A 15,746-nucleotide genomic window follows, 5' to 3' on the forward strand; every position below is an offset into this window, starting at 1 on the left:
TTGGCCAACATATTTTTCCTTCATTTAAAATCCTTTCTAAACACAGGGCCATGGTCTGATTAAATACACAAATGAATGCATGGGTTATTATTTATTGAGAGGAACCAGAGTAAATGTTTTATGGGAGAAATGCCTAAAAGACGAGTGCATTCTGGCTTGATTGGTCAGAAAATGCATTCATCTGTGTAATATTTGTAGTCAGCCTGAGTCAATAGTACCAAAGCACACTCTCCTGAAAAGTAATCCCTGAAGATACTTCTGGAAAGGAGAGGGTTCATGGTCACGTACATTGCTATGACCGCACATATCTGCAGGGAGACTGCGGAAACGAGGAGTGCAGTGATTCCCTGGGCCAGTCTCCGGCCATCACTGTGGACCTAGACATGTTGCTGTTCTGAGGACCGTGAAAACTTGGGAAATGCTAGTCTTATGCGCACACACAGACAAACACACATGAACTAACAATTTTGGAGATTGGACTATATTCGTAAGGACAATTTTTATTCTAAGGTGAATCAGATTTCCTGGTTTCAAACGATCTTGCTTCATTCGACTAACTTTTCCTGGACAAGTTCCCTTAGAAAATTCCTTAAATAAGCTCTGCCTCATAATAGGGCTTGATATCCATAAGCTCAGACTTCTCAGTTCATAAAGATTTAGAAAGTGAGGCCCAGACAGGTAGGTAATTTCCTCTAAGTGATAAAACTGACATCCACGCCAGCATTTTTCCATCTCATTATCTTTATTGTTCCTCATTCTACCCGTAACATTTTCACTAAAGAAATGATGTAGGGTCTCACAATTACGCATCTTTATTTAACTTTGGATTTTTGGATATGTACATTTCAAGTAAAATATATTGTGCAGATTATGTTTTTAACTATCTGTTAAAAATACTTTGTTAGGCCCTGCCTGGTTTGGCTCAGTGGATAGAGCATCAGCCTATGGACTGAAGGGTCCCGGGTTCGATTCTGGTCAGGGGCACATGCCTGGGTTTCAGGCTTGAAGCCCAGTAGGGGGTGTGCAGGAGGCAGCCGATCAATGATTCTCTCTCATCATTGATGTTTCTCTCTCTCTCTCCCTCTCCCTTCCTCTCTGAAATCAATAAAAATATATTTTAAAAAATACTTTGTTAGTATTGCTATGAAAAGAGATACATTATAAATAATTAAAAACATTTTTAGCTGACAGCATAATTTTAATTATCTCGTAATTATTGAAAGTTGAGTTGTAGCATTCAATTTTATGTTAATGTGGTCATTAACTACAATTATCACTTATGTATTTTATTTTATTTTTTGGTTAATTCTGCCTCCCCCCCCCACCCCCAGGATAATTTTTTTCATTTACTTTTTTTTAGAGAGAGTGGAAGGGAGGGGAAGAAAGAGAGAAACATTAATGTGAGAGAGACACATTGATTGGTTGCCTCCCGCACACACCCTGACCGGGGCCTGGGATGGAGCCTACAACCCAAGTCTGTGCCCTTGACCAGAATGGAACCCAGGACCCTTCTGTCCATGGGCCGACACTCTATCCACTGAGCCAAACCAGCTAGGTCTGCTTATGTATTTTTAAAGTTTGATTCTAAATAATCATTATAAAGCTTTGTATCTTTTAAAAATTGATGTTATCAAACTTTACCTAGATAATGGCTCCTCTTATTTTCCTTGAATGTTTCAGCACTTATTTAAAAACCAAGCTGTTCTTGAATTCAACTTTCTTCTGTAGTGAATTTGTTGCAAAATTTGAAATAAAATTTCTTCTTGAGAGTCTTTCTACGTGTACTGAATTTTATACCATATGACAGGACTTCTGAGTAGATGCTAACTCTTTCAAAGTCAAGACTAAAGACTACATTCCCAGCCTCCCTTGCAGCTTGGTGTGACTGTGTGACTAATTCTGATCAATGGGATGTAAGCAGAAGTGATGTGTTTAACTTCTAAGTTTTCTTAACAGTAGGGAGCAAGTCTTTCCTTGTTTGATATGGAGCTGCCTTATTAGCCCTGGGCTGATTACATGGGGAAAAATAAAACTCACTTGTTAACACACTGTTACTTTAGGTTTTCTGAACTAATATGCCTGACTCATGGTCAGCTCAAAAAATGATAGCTCTTACCATTAAATGACTCCCTGTATGCTTCAAAAAGCAAAAATAAAATGTTAGTAGTTTCTAAGAAATACTTTGAGAGGGAAAATTTGGGGTTGTGTTATTCAAAAATGTGTTGTAATAAAACAGCTTGATGAAGCTTATGGAACTCAGAATCTAGAAAAAGAAAAGCTTTTCTTTTAAAAAATAAGGATTTGTATGATTTGTATGTTCTTTCTATGCTATTTAGGAATGAGGGCACATGAATTTACACCGCAATTTGTTAGACACAAGATTTGTGATGTGGAGATTGTTGCTAAAGATCATCCAGCTTCCCTCACTCTGGTGGTCACCACACTTGTTTCTCACCAGTAGCTTTTGCTGCAGAGTAGACTCTGCGTAACATTCTTTAGGATGAGGGTACCCCATCCTCAAAAAAGAGAGCTAATTTTGATAAAGTACAAGGATATGGGCATGTTACGAAAAGTCAAGCTTTTGGAGAGAGGTCAAAGGGATTAAAATATTGGGTTTTGATATCACATCTCTTTGGATTTAGTCTCTTGAGATTCCTGGCCTTTAGATTTTCCTCCCTTGAAATATATTCCTGACCCCTACCCATCATTTTTTTTTTTTAATCCTCACCCGAGGATATGTTTGTATTGATTTTAGAGAGAGATACTGATCTGTTGCCTCCTGTATGGGCCTGAACTAAGGATCAAACCTGCAACCTTTCGGTGTACAGGACGATGCTCCAACCAACTTAGCCACCCAGCCAGGACCCCAACCATGACTTTTAATGGTTCTTCCCCTGGTGCCATGCTTTTGGGAGTGGGTGGTGATAGTTAGGCCTGGGTATGCTTCTTGCTTGAGAGAGGTCCTCTGCTTTGAAAGGGGGCCCTGAAAAAATGTGATGCTCAGGCTCCTCCTAGTCAGACGGGATCTGCCCTTCTGGTCCTTTAGAGGCGTGGCAAGGTGTCTTCTGCTACACTAGGCAGGTTAGGGGAAGGGAAGCACAGAGTGTTTATTTCATAAGGACTGTGCCTTTGGCTGTCTGTCTTCATGACAACTCTACTGAGTCAAGTCCAATCAGAAGACAGAAATCACACCAATTACCTGAACAGAGAATTTAACATAAAGATTAGCACACAAGAAGTTGATACCTAAATAACTGGAAGGGTAAAAAGAAAACTGGTGTCACAGATGTACAACTACAGGAAGCAGCTACCACTTCTACAGCCGGGGGAACGAAAACGAAGTCAGGAGCATTACAGTTGAGAAACAGAGGAGCAGAGCAGGTGCTGCTGGTGCTGGGGTCTTTGAGGGAGACCTGGCCAAGCTGGTTCTCTCTGTTTTAGAAAAACCGCCCCCTGGGCTCAGCTACAGCTACTGGAGTGAAGAAGCATTGGGCTGAGCTGCACAGGAACTGCAAGCAGACAGGAAGCAGACAGGAGGAGGAAGCTCCTACTCCATGGCCCAGTCTTGCACCATTGCTGCCCTTATCTGCAGAGCCGAACAGTGAGCTTCCAGGAGTGTGGTGTGCAGACCAGAAGCTCCGAAGCCACCCTTCTATTAGATGCAGTAGAAGGGTGGCTTCAGAGCCAGAGCAGGTAACCCCGTTGAGTTCTTATTTAAATCGATGTTTCACTCTAAGTGTACAGATTAAAGTGTACAAATCAGCCTCCTCTGAGCTTGAATAGCTTAAATCGGTGCCTGGGATCTCGTAACAATTCTAAGGTGACCGATAACAACAGGATAGGATCCTCGTCCACGATCACTCCAATGAGTCATTGCACCTCAGCTGTAACCTACCGCTAGGTTTCCATCCCAGGGCTCACTTCTTGACTTGGGGTACCAAAAGGGAGAAGTGCCATCCAGGGATGCTGAAGTCAGCCAGTCCCAGGAGCTGAATCATTGCTCTACGTCAGAGTAATCTGGTGCACATGTGCCTCATTCTCTCCCCGAGTTCTTTTACAGCTTGGGGTGGCCACATTGTTCAATTTTGCCTAGAGAGCTAGGAGGAGAAACCTGCTGGCAAGGCTTCTGGGGGTAATTTGTTTACTGTGTAAACAGCGGGCATGCTTTCCCCCTTTATTCTCAGGAAGCAGGGCTGAGAGTGTAATTTCAGACACTGAGGCAGCCACCTTGAACTCTGAAGTGACAAGCATGAGGTCAGCAAGCACGCTGAGATGGCACCGTGGAAAACGAAGCCGGTCCTGATGAAATGGCTGGGCCACTGCCCAGGTCCGGGACATCCACCTGCAGGCTTACTGCTACCAGCATATAGTTACGCTCAGGCTACCGTTTAGTTTCCTGTTCACTGCTTCCTGGCCATCCCTCCCTCCAGGACAGGATTGCTGAGAGCCTGGCCTCAAGCTCGCTGAGGCAGAGGACATGAAGACACAACTGCAGTCATGACAGATAGGTAGGAGGCATGTCCTGTCTCACAAAAGTAAAGGAAAACTGAATATGGTGCCTGTTTCCAATATGATAGGATACACAGTGATTTAAATAACACAAAAATAAAAGAAGCAATTTTGTGCAGATTCATTGCCTGTCTTGTTCCTTTGTTCTTTGCTGTACCCAACTCCTTGATGATGTCAAAATGTCCCGCTTTCCCACACCCCTTTCCTGGTTCCCTCCTCAGCATCTTAGAGCCTCATGAAGAATATGGTGAAATGTTCCAAGGGGAGCAGGTAACAGGTCCTATTGGGCACTAGGTGGAGGAAATCATCACCCATAAATATCCTTAAATACACAGTTTATATTTAGCTACCAGGAACTCTTAAAAATGGGTCTTACATATTCTGGTAAATGACCCATCAATATTACCAAAATAGAGAATTCCAAAATACAAGAAGACTTACTAAAGGCAAATTAATAAGAGAATTCCAGGAAAGTGACTGTCCAAACCATAAGCTCCTGGGAAAGCATGGACAGCACATCTTTTTTAATGTTCGGGACTAGCTCTCCTCTATGGCTGCTCTTTCTCTCTGCATTTGTATATTTAAGATGAGCAGAATGTGAAGATGTTGATTTCTTTCTTATAAATGTCAATGCATATTTGCAAATATACCATTTGTTTAGCACCTATGGTGTAGGAAATGCTTTATCATGATATCTCATTCACTTCTCACAACAACCCTGAGGCAAGCTATTCCCATTTTCAGATGAAGAACTCGAGGCCTTAAAAGGTTAAATAATGTTTGCATCGGTAGAAAGTGAGTGCTGCAGCTAGAATGGAATCCTGTCTGATTCCAGAGCATGTGTTCTCAATCCTAACACTGGACGGTCTCCCATATTTTATGTATTATAGAGTCCTCATTATCTGGCATTTTTTCATAGGAGTCTAGAGTTTCACATTTCATCAAACTAGTAAAGTTATTGAAGTTCAGCCTCAAAAAATTACTTGATTTTACCTTTTCTGACTTGGGTTCAATTTCCTTTGACCTCAGTTTCCGTATTTGTAGAACAGGAGTACCAATATCAGTGTAATAGAACAGGTCTATGACTTAAATTATGTTGTACTTTCAATACTTAATGAGAGCTCATTTCTGGACACCTTCACATAATACTCATTCCAGAGACCTACCCAAGCCTTCTGAATCAAAGTCTTTGGGGGTGGGCTTGGAATGTAGTTAAGAAACAATATTATTTTATAAAAATCACATAAGCTTTGCATAAAAATGTCAAGAGTATAGAAAAAGAAAGAAAGCATTTCCAGGAGAGAAGGCTACTCAAGGAAGGTGATGGTGGTGGAGACAATATTGATGACAACCATTCTCTTTATTAGATGTTCCCTACCTGCCAGAATTTACAGATCTCATCTCATTTAATCACATTTAAACTTTCAGCCTTATAACTAACACATTCTTCACATTTTTAGGTAAACTAATTGAAGCTCAAGGTCTTTGAGAAAACTGTATTAGTTTCCTAGGGCCACCATAACAAAATACCAGAAACCAGGTGGCTTAAAACAGCAGATGTGTATTGCCTCCCATTAAGGAATAGGCAGCGCCATGCTCCCTCAGAAGCCCTTGAGGGGGCAACGGGGGACCTTCCTTGATTCTTCCTGCTTCCTGTAGCTTCCTGGGCTCATGGCAGCAAACTTGAACCTCTGTGTCTGTCTTCACATGGCTTCTTCTGGTCTCTGTCTTCACAAGGCAGTGTGTGTGTGTGTGTGTGTGTGTGTGTGTGTGTGTGTGTGTGTCCACATTTCCCTGTCATAAGGACATGAGTTCTATTGGGTTAGGGCTCACCCTAAGGACCTCATCTCAATTTTATTACGTCTGCAAAGATCCTGTTTCTAACTAAGGTCACATTCATGTGTACTGTGTACTGGGGTAAAGATGTCAACATATCTTTTTTTTTTTCCTTTGTGGGGGAGGGGGTGAAATTCATCCCATAACACTACCCAAGGATACAATGGCTAGTAAAGTGTGGAATTAGATTTGAACTTAGGCGATGCTAGAATCTGGCCCCTTGGTCACCAGACACCACACATCCTATCTCAGTGGACTGCACTTGGGGAAATTGTATTGCAATGCCTTGAGAGAGGGGAAGGTATAATACATAAAAAATAATCTTGAAACAATACATTAGAAAATTATTTACAAGAGCACAAAGCTTTGGGTTGGTCTCAGATATTTCCTCTGCAACAGTTAGATGCCAAATGACTCCACAGGGTTTTGAGGGGAAAGTTATGAGCTAAGAACTTTATACCCAGCAATTTGTCTTTCAGTGGGCCAGGCAGGCATCCTCAGAAACGCAAGGGCTCAGAAAATATTCCACTTGTTGAAAATCTATTTGAAGATACATTCCAGTGGTTCACAGGGTTTGGGATTATATAGACCAGAAAAAAAATTCAAGAATAATTTAGAAACCAACATAGGAGTGCCAACTTTTAACTTTATAAAGGGGTTTGAAACAAATCACACTACCATGTGTAGTGTACATATAATCACTTCAGAAAAGATAATGTTAATGCCAAAAATATTAAAAGGACATAATCTGATAGCTGTTTAAATTGACTAGTTTAGTTTTCAAAAAAAAAATATTCGTGTTTAATATATTTCACCCCAGAAGAGTGAAAAACTTTTTCCATAGATAAGATCTCATCCATGAACGGGTGTTTGGAAACCAGGAACCGACAGAGACACAAGGACGACATCAACTGAAAGTGACTGGCTAGCCTTCGTGATTTATGCAACCGAGGGAAAAATATTATTTGAAACTGACTGTAATCATTTCCATTTTCTGGGGAAAGTTTCAGTGGGAAAATAAATCTCTGCAGCGCTACTCCCTGCCACATGCGGAGGCTGGAGGAGGGGAGAGAGAAGATAACTTGTTCCCTCAACCGACATCTGGGTTTCCATTCAGTCTTTTCCAAGTTCTCCTGAAAATATCCGTGAAAGGACCACTCGTTTAAAAGGATGTTTGCACATGTCATTAATTCTCCCTCTCAAATTCTCTCTGAGAAGAACGCCTGCATTTGAAACCGGGGGTAGCACCCATTTGGCTGTAATTTCTAAAAATTTCTGCAAATTAGAGTTTAGGTGAGGCCAGATTGAGAAAAAACCCATCCACCCATGATTCATGGCATATAAAGGATGAGACTCTTGTATGGAGAAAGAGAGGGGCCCGTAAGTCAGCAAAATTCAATCAATACTTCCCTCCTCGAACTTGGAGCGAGAGGGGCTGGGCGCCAGGACAAACAGAACCTGGGAGTGAGTGTCTCAGGTACAGACACAGCGGCTGCTTGAAGTGTTCAATCACATTCAGACTTGGAAGGAGTTCCCAGGCTCAGTAACGCAGGGCAGCTGCGAAGCTGGCTCCCGACTGAGGAAGTGGGTTCCAGTGGGGAAGCACTCCCTTGGAGCAGTGCCCCGAGCCCGGGCTGAGTGTGAGCTGGAACTACAGCCAGAAATAGAAGCTGCAAGGCACAGCCGTGAAGTTCCTAGCTCCCATCTATTCCCTTCCTCGCCTATCGCTAGAAAGTAATAATATGGCAAGTCAAACTGTGATTTCCCCTGTCACAGGAACATCAAAGATATCAACATTTAGACATGAACTGAATAAGAAATTTGCAACCTTTACTTAGGGACTCTACCATGGTGACAAATCCTCAAATCTACATGACATGACACACACAAGCTTTACCTCTTGTTTACTTAAAGCTTGATGCGGGCTGTGTGACATTCAACACGGCCATCCTCCCAGCAACAGCTGGCAGATCCAGGCAGCTTCCCTCCTGTGACTCTACATCCCAATAGGTGGCCTCTGCGGTCACTACCTTAGAGGGAGAGGGAGTGTGAAGGACTCACCTTACTCTTAATTCCCTGATCACAAATGGCAAATGTCTGTTATATTTCCAGCCCATCAGTCAGAACCAATCAAATGGCACCGATATAACTGCAATGTAAGGGCATCTCTGAATTGTAGGTGAGCAGTAAAATATACAAGTGCTACCCTACCACAGGAACATAAAAGAAGAAGAAAATGAAAGATATTAGGAGAGATATGTAATGATGTTAATTCTCTCTAATTTAATATATGGCTATAACATAATCCCAGTCACAGTACCTAATAAAATGATTCCAAAATTTTTCAGGAATAATAAATGAACAAGAATAGCCAAGAAAAGTTCAAAAATAAAACGGAATAAGGTAGGTCTCTCTGCTAAGGTGTTAAATTGTGCTGTGAAGCTCCAATAGCTAAAATAACTTGGTGGTACTTGCCCAAGAGTAGATAGTAAGATCACTGAAACAGGATAAAAGTCCAACAATAGACCAAAGAAAATATAAGTATTTGGCCCATTTAGCTAAGGGTGGCATGCAAAATCAGTATGGAAAAGAGTGCTTACTTTAAAACAGCTAGGGCCACTGAATCTCACTCGGGAGAAAAAATGTCATGTCTATACCTCACAATTTCCCAAAATTTATTTCAGGTGGATTAAAATTTTTAAATGCATTAATAAAAGAAAATATAAGCTTGGGAAGGATAAAACCTAAGCATGTCTTAAATAATAGAATCCAGAAAAATAAAGATACATACATTTTTAACCTAAAAATTTAGAACTTTTTTGTGTCCAAAACAACTAATCAAGTTAAAAGACAACTAATCAAGTTAAAAGGCAACGAACCAAGTTAGAAGACAATAAAAAATGAGTAAGGAATTGTATCACATATGACAGACAAGGGAGTATCATTCTTAAAATGCAAAATAAATAATAAATGTACAAAATTACAGGGACAGAATGAAAGTGCTGTTAGGGTGCAGAATGAGGAGGGTGTAAATTTGTATATGCTCTCTGGAAGGCAGTTTGTATTAAAAGCCTCATAAAGTTCGTATTTGTGCATTCTACTTCAAAGATTTTATTCTAAGGAAATATTAATAGATTTGTAAAAATAATTATCTATTAGCTCATTAGAGCAAAATTTGAAAACAACCTCCTAAATGTCCAGTAACAATTCTTGGTAAATACAAAGTGATATGTCTTGACTGAATAAATTGCTTTAAGTTCACATTGTAAACATTTTGTAAAGGTAAGGTGGTTTATAGGTATTAAAATGTTCATAGACTATACTTGAATAAACAAAACCAGTTACCTATAGTATGCTCCTATTTTAATTTTGAAGAGTATTATATACATTAAAAATTCTACAATCAATGATCCAAGATGGTGGCGAATCTGGAGATGGAAAATTGGTACAATATCTTCAAATCAATGAATGTGATAGATCACATAAACAAAATGAAGGATAATATCAATACATTCATAAAACCAGACAGCCATTTGGATAAAAACTCTCAGCAAAGTGGAAATAGAGGGAGCATACCTCAGTGTACTAAAGGCCATATATGTCAACCCCACAGCAAACATCATACTCAATGGGCAATAACTACAAGCATTTCCCTTAAGATCTGAAACAAGACAAGGATATTAACTTTTACTACTCTTTTTCAACATAGTGCTGGAAGACCTAGCCACAGTGATCAGACAAGAAGAGATAAAAGGCATCTAGACTGAAAAGGAAGAAGTAAACTATTATTATTTGCAGATGACATAATACTGTATGTAGAGAACCCTAAAGATTCCACCAAAAAGCTACTAGAACTGATAAATGAATTCAGTAAAGTAGCAGGAGACAAAATAAATATCCAGAAATTGATTGCATTTTTATACACCAATTATGAACTATCAGAAAGGGAAACTAAGGAAACTATCCCATTTACCATTGCATCAACAACAACAACAACAAAAAACAAAAACAACACAACACCTAGGAATAAATATAACCAAGAATCTAAAAGACCTATACTCAGAAAGTGATAAGAAACTAAAGAAATAAATTGAAAAAGATACAAATAAGTGGAAGCATATACTGTGTTCATGGATAGGAAGAATTATAATAATTAAAATGTCCATTCTACCCAATGCAATTTATAGATTTAATGCAATTCCTATCAAGGTACTGCTGGCGTATTTCATAGAAATAGAACAAATAAATATTCCAAAAATTTATATGGAATCTCAAAAGATACCAAATAGCCACAGCAATCTTGAGAGAGAAGAACAAAGTTGGAGGAATCACACTACCTAATATCAAACTGTACTACAAGGCCATAGTAATAAAAAAAAAAATCATGGAACTGGCATAAAAAGAGACATATAGATCAATATAACAGTTAGAGAGCCTAAAAGTAAACCCATGCCTTTATGGTCAATTAATATTTGAGAAAGGAGGCAAGAACATACAATAGTGTAAAGATAGTTTATTCAATAAATAGTGTTGAAAAATTGGACAGATATGTACAAAAAATAAAAAATAAAACTAGGCTACCTTTTTACACCATTAACAAGAATGAGCTCAAATAGATTAAAGACTTAACTGTTAGACTGAAAACCTTACAAATCCTAGAAGAAAATCTAGGCAGTAAAATCTTGACTATCTCTCTTTGCAATATTTTTCCTGATTTATCTTCTCATGCAAGGAAAACAAAAGAAAAAAATAAACAAATGGACTACATCAAACTAAAAAGCTTTTGCACAGCAAAGGAAACTATCAACAAAATGAAAAGACAACCCACTGAATGGGAGAACATATTTGTCAATAATATATGGGATCAGGGGTTAATATACAAAATTTATAAAGAACTCAAAAACTAAACACTAAAAAAAAACAAACGATCCAATTAAAACATTGACAGACAACTTGAATAGACTGATTAGAGACTTCTCTGAAGAGGACTTACAGATGGCCAATGGACACATGAAAAGGTGCTCTTAATTACCAGAGAAATGCAAATTAAAACCACAATAAGATATCACCCTATGTTCATTGCAGCATTATTTACAATAGCCAATATTTGGAAGCAGCCCAAATGTCCATCAGTAGATGAGTAGATAATAAAGGAATGGTACATTTACATAATGGAATACTCCTCAGAGTAAAAAAGAAGGATATCTTACTTCTTGAGATAGCATGAATGGACCTGGAGAGTATTATGCTAAGGGAAATAAACCAGTCAGAGAAAGACAAGTACCATATGATTTTACTTACATATGGAATCTCATGAACACAATAAACTAACAAACAAAATGGAAACAGACTCATAGATACACAAAACAGACTGACAGCTGTCAGAGGGGAGGGGTTTGTGAAGCTGGGTAAAAAAGGTAAAGGGATTAAGCAAACAAAACAAAACAAAAAGCAAAAATAAACATAGACACAGACAACAGTATGGTGATGACCAGAAGGAAAGGGGACCGAGGAAGCTGGAAGAGTATAAAAGGAATAAATTGTGATTGAAGGAGACTTGACTTGGGGTGGTGAGCACACAATACAATATATAGATGATTTAGTATAGAATTGTACACTTGAAACATATAATTTTATCAACCAATAAATTCAATAAAAATAAAAATTCTACAGTCATATTCAAAATTAACAGCGGTTGCCTCTGGTTGGTAGAATTAAGGCAATTTTTAATCTTCTTTTTGATTGTCTGCATTTTAAAAATACTATACAATAAGCATGTCTTAATTAAGAAATGGTGAAGGTGGGGGAAAGAAAACTGTGGGCCGCCCGGAGTGCCCACGCCAAGATCTGAAGCATGGGCCAACAAAGGAGAAGGTCTGTTTGGCCTTGCAGCTGCTGAAAACACACGTATTTCAGAGTTGGCTGCATACTTTGTGGTCGCTTTGTATTCCAAGGGCTGAGTTTGCAAACAAGCTTAGCAAAGTACAGCGTGTGCCCCTTCAGGTGGTTTTGGGAGCTCATCAGGTATGAGTAACACTAGCCCATTGATCTTTACATGAGTTGCATGGAGCGCTGAGGTGTTGACAGAACCTGAGCTGAGAACAATGTTTATTTATATCTGCACACAATAATTCATGTCTCTCTAAATCGAGAACTTTCTCCTAATTTGCTCACCGTGTGCAAACATTTGCAGTTCTCTCCACTGGTGACGCCTGGTTTGGTTTGGCTGGACTTGTGCAAACAAAAAGGAACATAAGGCAGTGAATGGAGCTGAATGTTCTGATTCATACATGGAGAGGGAACATTTGCTTATGCTGATATATGTTGGAAATGCTAAGATCTCTCCACTTCTATTTTGCACCATTACAACTAATTAATATCTGCTTTATTTATGCTAGAAGTTGTTTTCAATTGTGTGACTGTGTATGAGTGTGTGTGTGTGTGTGTGTGTGTGTGTGTGTGTGTCCAGTTGGTGTTAGAGGAAAACTTTATAACAGGGGTCCTCAAACTTTTTAAACAGGGTGCCAGTTCACTGTCCCTCAGACCGTTGGAGGGCCGGACTATAGTTTAAAAAAAAAACTATGAACAAATTCCTATGCACACTGCAAATATCTTATTTTGAAGTAAAAAACAAAATGGGAACAAATACAATATTTGTATTTGCATGTGGCCCGTGGGCCGTAGTGTGAGGACCCTGCTTTATAATGTCCTAGTGAGGTGCTGAGCCATTCGTAGCTACTGAATGCCTTATGGCATGTAAAAATCCCTATACACCTCTTTTTATTATGGACATTTTCAAGTATATAAAAAGCATAGAGATTTATATGATGCCCCTCCCCAAATATGGGTAGGTATAAATTTTATTTTCTCTATAATACCAACCACCGTGCCACACTATTAGACACTACTAATTCTGTAGATGTGGAGTTCAAGTTGAAAGTCTTAGGCTCTAATATGTAATTGTGAATTGTAGGATGAGCCAGACAGAACAAAAGGCTAGGGAGCCAGATAGACCTGACCTTTCTCAGGCTCAACCCACACAATTTGCTGGTTGATTGATCTTATGCCACTTAACCTTTGTGGCCCTCATCTGTAAAATGGAATAACAAGAGGTAATTTATAGGAAAACTAAATTATACTCATCATACACTTTAAGTACCAAGCACCATTCTTTGTGTCTAGCATTCTTTGTTATTCTGCTTATTTAATTGTTATTTTATGACTATTTCTACTTCTTGATCTAGAGCATAAAATCTAAAACATGGAAAGTCCTCTGTGATGTTAAAACTTCCAAGTAGGATGACAAGTCATTGTTACCCATTTGCCGAGGTCATTAGTCAGGAATGAGTAAAATAAACAACTGCCCATTATAGTTAGTGTGAGCTGTTCCCTTCCCAGTGTAAAGGGTGAATACATACCAACATTGTCCAAAATTTCACCAACATTGGCCCGAGCAAATTTTGGGGAAGATGCCCCCATTAGAGAGCCATTTGTTTTGGGTTAAATTCTACACATGTAAATAAGGAGATGGTTGAGCTCCTATCAGTCTCACAGCCTAAGTCAGTGATGGCGAACCTATGACACCTACGACAGGTGAACTCATTTTTTTGGTTGATTTCTCTTTGTTAAATGGCATTTAAATATATAAAATAAATATCAAAAATATAAGTCTTTGTTTTACTATGGTTGCAAATATCAAAAAATTTCTATATGTGACACAGCACCAGAGTTAAGTTAGGGTTTTTCAAAATGCTGACACGCCGAGCTCAAAAGATTCGCTATCACTGGCCTAAGTTATTATCCTTCTACCAAGGAAGTGGAAACCAGAGCAGGTACATTTGATGGCAGCTGGGGTGTCAGGGAAGATATGAGGCCTGAGGAGCTACTTCTCAGGGTGGTTTGACCTACAGAGTGAAATGAGGTGGCCTGAGCGGTGAGGGTGGGGTTGGGGGGAAGAGTATGAGAGCATGGTTCACCTGAATGGTGTGAGCTGCGTAGGAAGAAAAGTCACTGAACATGGAACTGAGGACTCCATGGATAAATGTCAACACGTGTTCCCATCTGATTTGGGGTCTGTGTCAATTCAGCAAAGGCTTCCAGCTCAGAATCAAGAGTAATATATTTTGGACGAGGTCTATGAATTTCTTAATCGCTCTTCCCCATTACTTTCTGACCTGAGGCAAGTCACTCTGCTCTAATCAGGTTCTCCTTGTCGCCTTGGCTTTGAGACGTGGTCTGTCTGTGGTACTGAGAGGGTGTGGATGGGCAGCGGTGCTGTGGCACCCGCAGAAGCTGCTGCTCGGGTCGCCACCAGGGAACCTGCTGCTCGTCTGCGAGGAGGGCACTTGACAGCCTCCAATGCCAGCACCTTCAGCATCCTCAGCTTTTGAGATGAGACCCTATTCTTTCTAGAAAAGGCCCAACCAGTGGCTGAGCATGACACCAAACTAGGGCTTGGCCATGTCCACCCACTGTGGGCCTCTCCCAGGGCTCCTGGCTGAATGAGCCTAAACCTTCTCCAATCTCATTGCGATCTGGGGCAGGCGCTCCTTGAGAATCCCACTTCCTTCTTCCCTCCCAGGTGTGGGCTCTGCATGAAGGTGTGAAAGCTTTCTCTGCTCAGTTCCGTTTCCTTCCCCTTCTAGTGCTCACAGGCATCCCACCCCTCCCAGCAGCCTGCTGTCGCCCTGACTCGGTCCCAGAGGACCCACCAGGCACATGTGGCATTGACACCTGCTTGTGGAAACACTCCAGAAATTACAAGGAACTACAACGAACAAGATGGCAGCATACTTCAATCATAGATGATGCTTGAATTGCAGAAGTTTATGCCATGCACAAAAATAGGCATATTTAAAAAAACACAACAAAACAACACTTGGCATTTTGATACTATTATGTCATCCTGGAACAAACACTTCAGAATTTTGTACAAGCCATTTTTACCTTCCATCATGCTTTTTGTGACCAATTAGACCAGGGGTGGGCAAACTTTTTGACTCGAGGGCCACAATGGGTTCTTAAACTGGACCGGAGGGCCGGAACAAAAGCATGGATGGAGTGTTTGTGTGAACTAATATAAATTCAAAGTAAACATCATTACATAAAAGGGTACGGTCTTTTTTTTTTTTTTTTTTTTTTTTTCTTTTCAAACGGGCCAGATCCGGCCCGCGGGCCGTAGTTTGCCCACGGCTGAATTAGACAATGATCGTGTCCCTTCCAGCCTTCTTTCTGGAATGAAGAATATGATTCTTTCATTCTGCTTATCTCTGTCAACTCCTTGAATTTTAACTTTTCTTTCTCAATTTTGCTTTTCTTTTAAAAAATTCATATTTTTATTGATTTCATAGAAGGAAAAGGGAGAGAGAGATAGAAACATCAGTGATGAGAGAGAATCATTG

Source organism: Myotis brandtii, unplaced genomic scaffold, assembly GCF_000412655.1.
Source record: "Myotis brandtii unplaced genomic scaffold, ASM41265v1 scaffold1103, whole genome shotgun sequence".
NCBI lineage: Eukaryota > Metazoa > Chordata > Mammalia > Chiroptera > Vespertilionidae > Myotis > Myotis brandtii.